The 10,311-nt window shown below is 41.2% G+C and overlaps 1 protein-coding gene across 7 annotated transcripts in view; it reads right to left on the bottom strand.

Moving 5' to 3' along the window:
* Nucleotides 1-10,311, bottom strand: part of znf532 (zinc finger protein 532) — a 183,503-nt gene that overhangs the window by 133,715 nt on the left and 39,477 nt on the right. Inside the window, exon 1 of one of the 7 annotated variants that reach the window (XM_048597263.1) lies at nucleotides 3,746-3,831. The exons of 5 other annotated variants lie outside the window; for them this stretch is intronic. The gene's annotated coding sequence lies outside the window, so the exon portion shown is untranslated. Of the gene's footprint in view, nucleotides 1-3,745; nucleotides 3,832-10,311 lie in introns of those variants that run through there. One more of the 7 variants, XM_048597282.1, reaches the window with a different exon arrangement.

The raw sequence follows: 10,311 nt of genomic DNA, 5'->3' as shown, positions 1-10,311 counted from the left end.
TTCCTGCTCCTATGATGCTGCTTGGCCTGCTGTGTTCATCCAGCTCTACACCTTGTTATCTAATATTCTGGTGATTCAGGTTCAAATCCCACCACGGAAGACGGTAAATTTGAATTTAATAAAAAAAAGTCTAGCATTAAGAGTCCAATGATGTCCGTGAAACCATTGTCAATTGTCAGAAAAACCCATCTGAAGAAGAGTCACTGGACCTGAAACGTTAACTCAGATTTCTCTCCACCGAGGCTGCCAGACCTGCTAAGTTTTTCCAACAATTGCTGTTTTTGTTTCTGCCTCAAATTTTAACCTTGCCATCCGAACTGAAACAACGTGTTGTAATAGTCATTAAATATTACCCATTATTTGATCGGGGGCAGAAACCAGGGACATTGGGGCTGTCCTTCTTCAGCACTCAAATTTAGTGAGAGATTTAATATAATCAAGGGTTTTGATAAAGTGGATAAGCTGAAACGGTTTTAACTGACAGGAGATTCAATACCCACTGATTTAGGATACTGGCAGAAGCAGTGGGCTGCAGGAGCAAGGAGATTTGTTACAATGCACTCTTCAGAATGGGTGGTAGAAGCAGATTTAATAGTAACTTTAAAAAGGAAAAAGGAAATTGGATAAATAGTTGACAAGGAAACAATATACAGGACAATGGACTGAGTCTGAAGTACTGGGATGACAAACGCAAAATAATATGGGTGCTGGAAATCTGATTGGCTGGCAGCTCTGAGCAGGTAAGGCTTTCAAACCTTGATCACACAAAGGGCACTGCTGGTCTGTCAAAGGCCCAACTGACACTTAATTTCAAATCTTCCCTCACCCAAAGAGATGGCAAGGGTCTCCTGCTGACTCTTCAGGCGTGGGCGAGACCCTCATTGCCGCCGCTGAATCAAGCCCAAAAGTTTCAGGTCAATGACCTTTCCTCTCGAATCTGGGCCTATTTGGACAACCACTTCAAAGGGCCAATACAATCATCGGTATGGCTTCCTTCTGCGCTTTATTCTTCAATGATAATGTGCTTCAATGCAACATAAATCAGAAATTAAAATCAAACCCCAGTCATTGAACTTGCTTCGCAATCCAGAGGTCGCAAGTTCAAATCACACCATGAGAAGTTGTGAAACTAAACTTGCACCAGATAAAATGGCCATAAAGACCATTTGATTGTCATTAAAACATCTGGTTCACTAATGTTCTTCAGGGAAGAAAATTTGCCACGCTTTAATTGCCCTGATGAACACATGACTCTAGTCACACACAATGTGGTTGACTCTTAAGCCTCAAGGAATGAACAATAAATACTAAGAGAGCCCACATTCCAAGAACACACAAGTTGCAATCTCTGTGAAGGATCCAGGGTATAATTATCAATAAAATGCAACCATCTCTACACCTTGTCTATTTACAGCTGAGTTCACAAACCACCTGGGACATACCACATAAATGCTGAGAAATCACTTTCAGCTTAATCAGTTTGACACATAGAACAAAGAGTTTGTGGGGGAATAACTGAAAATATTAACTTCATTAAAAATTGTATGCTGTTCAAGTAGGAGGTCTTTGATGTTCCTATAAAACCCTTCCTCTCGCCGTCTCCAATTTCATTCCCTCTAATTGAAGGTAACAGACTTGAAGCCATTGCCAAATCTGAGTTCAAATTGAAAAGGTGAAGCCTTCAATGGAAGTACAGAATGCACAGGAGGATTTCAGGGACACAGAGTTCCCAGAAGATTGTAGAAAGTAGAAGGGACAAGACCACGGAAGTATTTGAACACAAGATTGAGCATTTTAAATCAAAGGTTGAAAAAAGAATCATATTTCAGCATGCATGGTGGTGACCTGGGAGCAGGCCTTAGGCAATCTAGGAGACAGACAGCAGAGTTCTGGGGGACAAATTCAAGCTAGTGTCAGATACAAGCTGTGAAGCCAAACAGAAAAGCATTGGAATTGTCAAGTTTGGAGGAAACAGCAGCATGGATGAATCCAGATGCAATCACTGGTGACCAATTGTTCTCTAGCCCAGGAGCTTAAATCAGCTTAGCGTTGTCAGCAACAGCTCCAGCTACAATTCCTGCAGCTGCACAAGCCATGTATCAAACTTAAGAAATCCTAGTGGCATGGCTCTGTCAACTACAGTATGTAACAACTGATTTTTGTTTGAGGAAATATGTAAGGTGACATCCCTTTCTGAACAATGTCAGTCTGTAACCAAAAGCAGACCCTTGAGTAGGTGACGCGATGACAGTATTTTCTTTCCCTCTGTGAAACAAGCACACACTGGAGTTCATCTGCAAGGAACTGTGCTGTACAGTCAATGTCATGCCAATATAAAATTATTTTTTTTAAAAGTGCTATCTCGTTTCTTACAAAACAGGTTCCAAATGTTCCAAAACATTACAGTATGACCTAGGCCCTGGGACCTCGGTTGGTGGTATTTTGATGCGTGTGCTGACACCAGCAAGCTAGAGATCCTGACACCCTTCCAAGGAAAAAAACTCCATTATTGAAAACATTGGAGAGACTGGGAGAGCAGATAGAGAATATTTAAGAGAACAAAGCAATCTGTTTAACTATCACTATTACTTACCCTGAACTAGGCCACCACCACCACTGAGGCATATCCAAACACTGTCGTCATTTTCAGATTTCCAGGATTCTTCGAAATGAGGTGAAAAAGCCGTTCAAAATTTTGATAGCTACTTAAGTCTCATTTTTTTTAATGAGACTAACAATGTTTTTAATGCAATAAAAGCCTTGTCAGGAGGACTGGCAGCAAAAGTTCAAAACAGTAATCCAGAAAGGAAGGAAGAAGGGGGGAAAAAATATTGGGCGACAGGCCTGAATGCTTCATTTCAGAAAAGTGATCCAATTTGTTAGCACAAATGCTTGAATCAACCACTTTTAATGTGTGCGTGTTCTGTACATTATTTTCAACTCAGATTTGCTGATTTGAAAAACAAAGCTGGTGGCCGTAGCTGAGAAATTTCTCGGGAGGATTGCATGAAAACAAAGAACATTTCCTCCTTTGTAAAGCTTTAGAGGGACCAGCGTCTGTAAGGCTTTTAAAGGGAGGTGTCAAATCAGTAGCCCCAGAAGGCTTTGTGCTGATACTCAAGTTACAAAAACAGATACATACATCTCCTATTTTCAAAAAGAACCACACATCAGTAGGCCAAAACAAGCTAATCATCAGGAATATTTTTAATATTTTACATATAATTGATAAATTCAACTGGTTAAATTCATGACCATAATTCTCCTGGCATGGTGACTTGCATAATGTAGGACACCGTTCATGTAATCTGCTGTGTGATAGTACAAGACTGTGGCTTCTTTCCCCCAGAGTTAAAGATTTCCTTACCACTGTACTATGAAGTAAATAACACTTTAACTGAAAAAGCAGCACCAAAAAAAAACCTCCATCTTCTCTGCTAGCAAGCCAGCTAAGCGTGTCTTTCCTGCCCCCAATGTTATGCACAAAAACCCAGCTAGCAGTACTCTAATTTGCACAGTAACAAAAATTTGGTCTTAGATTTAAATATACACTGCTGATCCATATACACTTCATCTCTCAGAAAGTAACAGATTACCCCCATCCACCATTTTTTTTGTAACAGGGAGCACACAAACCCTTCTTCATGCTTGAATCCTTTACCTCAAGACAGTGAAACAAATTTTCTTCTTCAAAGATACCACAAACATACCCATTTATAAAGCATTTAGCATACTATCCACATACCAGAATAATATGTCTAAGGTGCAATCATGCTGTTTTAGATGGTACCTTTCTGCAAGCTTCTTGTATTGCTGCCATGAAGAAGGAAGCAATGTAGCTCAGTGGCTGCATTGTTCATGAGCTGATCTGCTTCAAACCAGTTCTAGCCGGTTCCAGCCACCCCACATACAGCCATGGAAACCTGTACTGCAGCACATATTGCCCAGTGTTTCCCTTTGCTTATGCCACATTATTGCGATGTTTTTACCCAAAAAAATATTTTAAACTGTCCTTTTGGAACACCGCGCCTACAGAATCATATCTAAATAAAGCTCAACAGTTCCCCTACCTTTATTTTTGCCAGCATGTTGCTGTGATCTCTGGGAAAGTCAATTGTAATAAAGGTTTGTGATAGTGCACTATGAAATGGCTGCGGTGTCCTAACAGAAATAAAATCACTGAGAAACTGTGGAGCTAAAATTATCTGTTCATATTTCTGAACATTCAGCGACAGTGCAGCCAACAGGATTAGATTTTACTAAACAACAGAAAAAAAATTAGAAGGTGCCACAAAATCTGTTTTCTTTCTCTGAAAAGCTGCCAGGTCCATATGCTCACTCACTGTTAAACCAGTAAATCAAACTCCTTTACTACTTTTAGCCAGGAAGAGTCACAGTGATTTTTATTGGGATTTATGGGATCTGACGTGCCACAGCACAGGGAATGCAGATCAGAAAATACCAGTCCTTTCTGCTGTTTTTAACCACACCCTTTAGCAAGAAGCCATTTTAGAAACAAACGTGTAATCTGCTAATTGTCTCAACCTCTTTCTTCAGGGCCCTGTCCTTTGTTTTAGCAGTTCAGATTCCCAGCAGCCAGTAATCATGGGAGCAAGGGATAATTTTTCATTTTGGTTTTGAACATTGCTCATTTACCTTGAATCATTCTAGAAAAGCTATTATAAACCTTTTGCATCAATGCAGCAGATTTTCAATTCAAACAGATAATTTTACACAAAAGTTTCACTGACAAGACAGTGGAAGTCCACAAAGTACTGTGCAAGGGATAAAGCAGGTTTCACTACAAGCTTGGCTAAAGCATAAGAAAGAATGGGAAGGAGGGGGGAGGGGTGTTATCACTGCAGACAGCTTCCCAGTTTGGGCCACTGCAAATTAACTGTTTGATGTTCAATGACTCAAACACACAGTATTTTAACAACAAAAAAAACTTGCAGTTCTACAGCACCTTCATGTCGTGCAAACGTGACAGCCTGGTGATACAAACTGTTGAATATTTTTCTCCCAACCAGAATATCAAGCTAAAGCAAGGCAGCCCCGATATGCAATGGACGTGGATGGACCACACCAGCAAAAGAACAAGACACTGGTCAGCCTCATGGAGTCTGCCTAATTGAAAGACCCCTCCTGCCACATTGAGTTTGCACCTCCCATCAGCTGATCAAACACTGGCAATGGTTCTCTCAAATCCTTGGTCAAAATATCTAGATTAATCTGGATACAGGACCTGTGTTCATAAACCCTGCAAAGAGCATTTTTTATTTAAACACAATCTTCATTTAATCTTTCTTGTCTGTGAATGATTGCACTGGACTGTAAATGAGTACCGATTCCTTTAATTAAAGTAAGAAAAACAGTTGTCAGTCCAACAGAAGCCCTTGTCCAATTTACATTAAAGTGCATTAATTTTCAGAAAGGTTAAATATTGCACAACACTGTCACATCACTATCACCATTAATAGTGAATTCATAAAGGCCTCTTATTTTTATGGTATGATTTATATTATAATTATACTTCCTGTTATTTTATACCTTTTCCTGGATGGTACAGTAATTTGTAATCATGCTACTTTGTTTTGTAACCACAAAATGTGTCGTACAAGATTTTTAAAAGATAACACCAAGAGCTCTATTAACTCACATCCGCCACACAGCCCTATAGGGAAATGTGACCCCCTGAAACAGAAATAAAAGATGACAAATGACGGGTCTGACATATGAGGAGAGATCGACTAGTTTAGGATTGTTTTCGCTGGAGTTCAGACGAGTGAGGGGGGGTATCTCAGAATTATTCTAACAGGACTAAACAGGGTAGATGCAGGAAGGATGTTCCCGATGGTGGGTGTGTCCAGAACATGGAGTCACAGAATGAGGATTCGGGGTAGACCATTTAGGATGGAGATGAGGAGACGTTTCTTCACCCAAAGAGTGGTGAGCCTGTGAAATTCATTACCACAGGAAATAGTTGATGCCAAAACATTGAACGTATTCAAGTGGTGACTAGATCATAGATCATAGAATCCCTACAGTGTGGAAACAGGCCCTACGGCCCAACAAGTCCACACCAACCCTCACAGCATCCCGCCCAGACCCATCCCCCTATAACCCACCTAATCTACACATCCCTGAACACTATGGGCAATTTAGCATGGCCAATCCACCTAGCCTGCACATCTTTGGACAGTGGGAGGAAACCCACGCAGATACGGGGAGAATGTGCAAACTCCACACAGACAGTTGCAGAAGGGTGGAATCGAACCCGGGTCCCTGGCACTATGAGGCAGCAATGCTAACCACTGAGCCACTGTGCAGCCCAGACTAGATATAGCACTTGGGGCAAATGGGATCAAAGTTTATGGAGAGAAAGCAGGATTAGGCTATTGTGTTGGATGATCAGCCATGATCACGTAGAATGGCAGGGCAGGCTTGAAGGACTGAAAGGCCTCCTTTTGCACCTATCTTCTATGTTTCTACGTACCCCATTACTTTATGCTGCATTTACATATCTCACAAAGAGGGTGGCAGAAGGAACTCAACCAGACTGAGAAACTTAAAGAAGATCGCTCAAGACAGGGATATTATGTTACCATGGCTATCAAGTAGGAAGCATGCGATAACAGTGCCTTCAAATGTGCAAGCATCTGAAATATATGCGACTCCATTCGAATAAAACAAGTGTCATAGTTCTGATAGGACAACCTTAAACCCAACATAAGCAAAAGACTAGACATGAAAACCACTAACACTTCCAAAAGTATTCACAAATGAAACAGCATGCTTAACTGAAGAAGAACTGCAATACAGAAAAATTGTGGCATATTTTCTGAACAGGTTCCCCAGTCCCAAGTAGAATTCTCAGTACAGAGAAAACTACACATTGTACAGCAACTCTACTAGTCACTATGCAAAAATACTGGTCAGGAAGCTAAAAGTACAGTGGGTGAATGCACCTGTGGCACTGAGTTATAAACAAACATCAAGATATCCTTCAGTTTTGTCCCTGGCTTGTGCTGAACCAGGCAATCTTACCTGGGGCAATAGAAAGCTGTTCTAATTAGGTTTACTAGCAAATTGAGGCCCCACATGTGCAAGAGGGACATAAATGATCCTGGCCGGGGTACTATTTAAAACAGATCAAGCAGTTCCTCTGGTAACCTGCCCCAATTTATATTTCTCAGCCAGCATTTCAAACAGATGACCCAGTAATTTATCTCACTGTTGTTTGTGGGAGCTTGCTGTGCAACTCCTTTTCTCATTTCCCATATTACAACAATGGCTACATTCAAAAAATACTTCATTGTTTATATCCCAGAGGGTTTGGATGTTCAATCATCGAGTATGGTCAAGACAGAAACCACTGGATTTTTGCGAACAAAGGGATTACAGGAATACAGAAAATGGAGCTGTAGTGAGCTTATTAAACGTCAGGGCAGGGCTGAAGGGCTGTACAGCCCACTCCATTGACTATTTATTATGATCTAAAGGCACTTTCATACATTCTGCGGGTTTGAAAAGCACTATATGAATGCAAGTATTTCTTTTCCCTTAATATCTCATTACATTAAGGATACAACCTATGTTGACAATAGGGGGATCACAGGTCAGGAAAGGGTTACAGCAATTGAATAAGCTGCTGTTGCTTACTGACTAGGGTCAAAACAATGTCACTTACAGGCCCAATAGCGAGCTGTTCACCAACATCAGTATACAGCCGGAATTGCATGCCAGCAACTCATTGAACATTACACTTTGGATGTTCCTGCTCCGACAAGGAGCTGACAAGATCAGAAGGGCTTTAAAAATGGCAGGCAGCTCCTTGATCCGTGATTCCCAATGCCATTTCTGCTGTCAGCAAATTTCATTGGGAAAGGGGCAGTGAAAGTGTGCATTTCCAAATCTCCACAATTCTGTTAGAGGTAGGTGAGATTTGGATGTTGATATGAATCACACCAGCACAGAGGTGATAAGAATTAGAATCATAGTGTCGAAACAGGCCCTTTGGCCCAACAAGTCCACACTGACCTTGAAGCATCCCACCCAGACCCAAACCCACCCAATCCACACATTCCTGAACACTATGGGCAATTTAGCATGGCCAATCCACCTACCCTGCACATCTTTGGACTGTGGGAGGAAACCGGAACACCCGGAAGAAACCCACGCAGACACAGGGAGAATGTGCAAACTCCACACAGACAGTTGCCCAAGGCTGGAATCGAACCTGGGTCCCTGGTGCTGTGAGGCAGCAGTGCTAACCACTGAGCCACCATGCCGCCCAAATCATGGTTTGGATGGAACCAAATGAAAAGTCAGTCCAAAACGTGTTGCCTATTTAACATGTTGTTATGAAATGCTGTATCAGAAGTTGTCTTTCTTTACTACAGTGAGCAAAGTTAGTGTTTTTATTGGACACTTAACATTAAGTAATGTGGTTGCTAATTTGTTACTTCTGACAACTGGCAAGCTATTGAGAGAAAGAAGAGTATTTTTTTAATTCATTAATGGGATGAGGGTGTCACTGGCTAGGCAGCACTTAATGCCCATCCCTAATTGCCCAGATTCAACCACATTGCTGTGGGTCTACAGTCACATGTAGGCCAAACCAGACCAGGTAAGGATGGCAGTTTTCTTCCCTAAACGACATTAGTGAACTAAATGGGTTTTTTTACGACAATCGACTCATGGTCTTCATTAGATTCTTAATTCCAGATATTTTGTTGAATTCAAGTTCCACCACCTGCCTGGATTTGAATCCAGGTCCACAGAACATCATCTCAGATTCTCTGTATTAACAGTCCAGCAATAATACCACTAGGCTTTCACCTCCTCTGAGTATTGTGAAAGTGGAAGTCTTCAGACATGTTAGAGTAGCTTATCCACTTGGTAAAGTGCTATTCTTGAGTTGCACATTTTAAAAGTTTAACCCAGTTTGAAATCTTGATTGTGTAAAATGTCACTGTTTTTTACATTTAGCTCCACTACCTGTTTGACTGATTCAAATCTTTGACAGGTTGTTGAGATTTCATTAATCCTTTTAGGTTTATCTCAGTAATTCAGTTGTTTAAAAGGCTCTAATCAATTCGGTTCAAATGGGTTTGCACACATACTTGCTCAATGGCTTATCGACTTGAATAGCTGTCTTTCAAACTACTACAAGATTCTGCTCAGCAGGGATTGTTTATACAGCTGTCTGAGAAATGTCAGCTTGTTCATTTTAATGTATTTATGAACTTTGCAATCCCTTTTTAAAACAATTATGAACTATTCTTTGTCTATTTTGATAGATTCATTAGCTTTTGAAATACTTTTTTTATTCCCTGGTGGGATAGGTGCATCACAGGCTGTGCCTGCATTTATTGCCCATCCCCAGTTGTCTGTAAGGAGGTGGTGGTGAGCTATTTTCTTGAACCGTTGCAGTCGATGTGCTGTAGCTTGACCAAGAATGTCATTTGGGAGCAAATTCCAAGACTTTTTCCCTATCAATACTGAAAGAGTGACAATATATTTCTAATTCAGGATGGTGAATGGGGGAGGTGAACCTACAGATAGTGGTGCTGCAGGTAATGGTATCTGTTGCCCTTGTTCTTCTAGATGGTAGTGGTCATGGGTTTGAAGGTGCTGGCTAAAGGTCTTTGGTGAACTTCTGTAACGCATCTTGTAGATGGTGCCCACTGCTGCTACTGAGCATCGGTGGTAGAGGGAATGAATGTTTGTAGACAGTGGTGTCAGTCAACTGAGCTGCTTTGTCTTGATAATGTAAAGCTTCATGACTGTTGTTGAAGCTGCACACATCCAGGCAAGTGGGGAGCTCTCCATCACAGTCCTGGCTTGTGCTTTGTAGATGGTGGACAGGCTTTGAGGAGTCAGAAGATAAGATATTTGTTGCGGTATTCCTAGCCTCCTACTAGCTCTTGTAGCCACTGGATTATATAGAAAGTCCAGTTCAGTTTCTCGTCAATGTTAACCCCCCAGGATGCTCATAGTGAGGAATTCGGTGATAGTAATGCCATTGAATGTCAGGGAGCAGTGGTTAGATTATCTCTGACTGGAGATGGCTATTGTTTAGCATTTGCATGGCACAAATGTTACTTGCCACTTATCAGCCCTAGCATGAATATTGTCCAGGTCTTGCTGTGTTTGCTTCAAAGTGTGCAGTTATTAAAGTAAAAGGGTCATGGTTAGTCCTCACTAGTTCCGACGAAACTATGCAGCATACAAACATATTGAGTTCTGAGGGAGGGTCACTGGACCCGAAACATAAATTCTGATCTTTTCTTCACAGATGCTGCCAGA

The sequence above is a fragment of the Rhincodon typus genome, chromosome 1 (assembly GCF_021869965.1).
Source record: "Rhincodon typus isolate 14 chromosome 1, sRhiTyp1.1, whole genome shotgun sequence".
Taxonomy (NCBI): Eukaryota; Metazoa; Chordata; class Chondrichthyes; order Orectolobiformes; family Rhincodontidae; genus Rhincodon; species Rhincodon typus.
The sequence above is the reverse complement of the archived record's forward strand: the minus strand, read 5'-3'. Positions and strand labels throughout refer to the sequence as shown.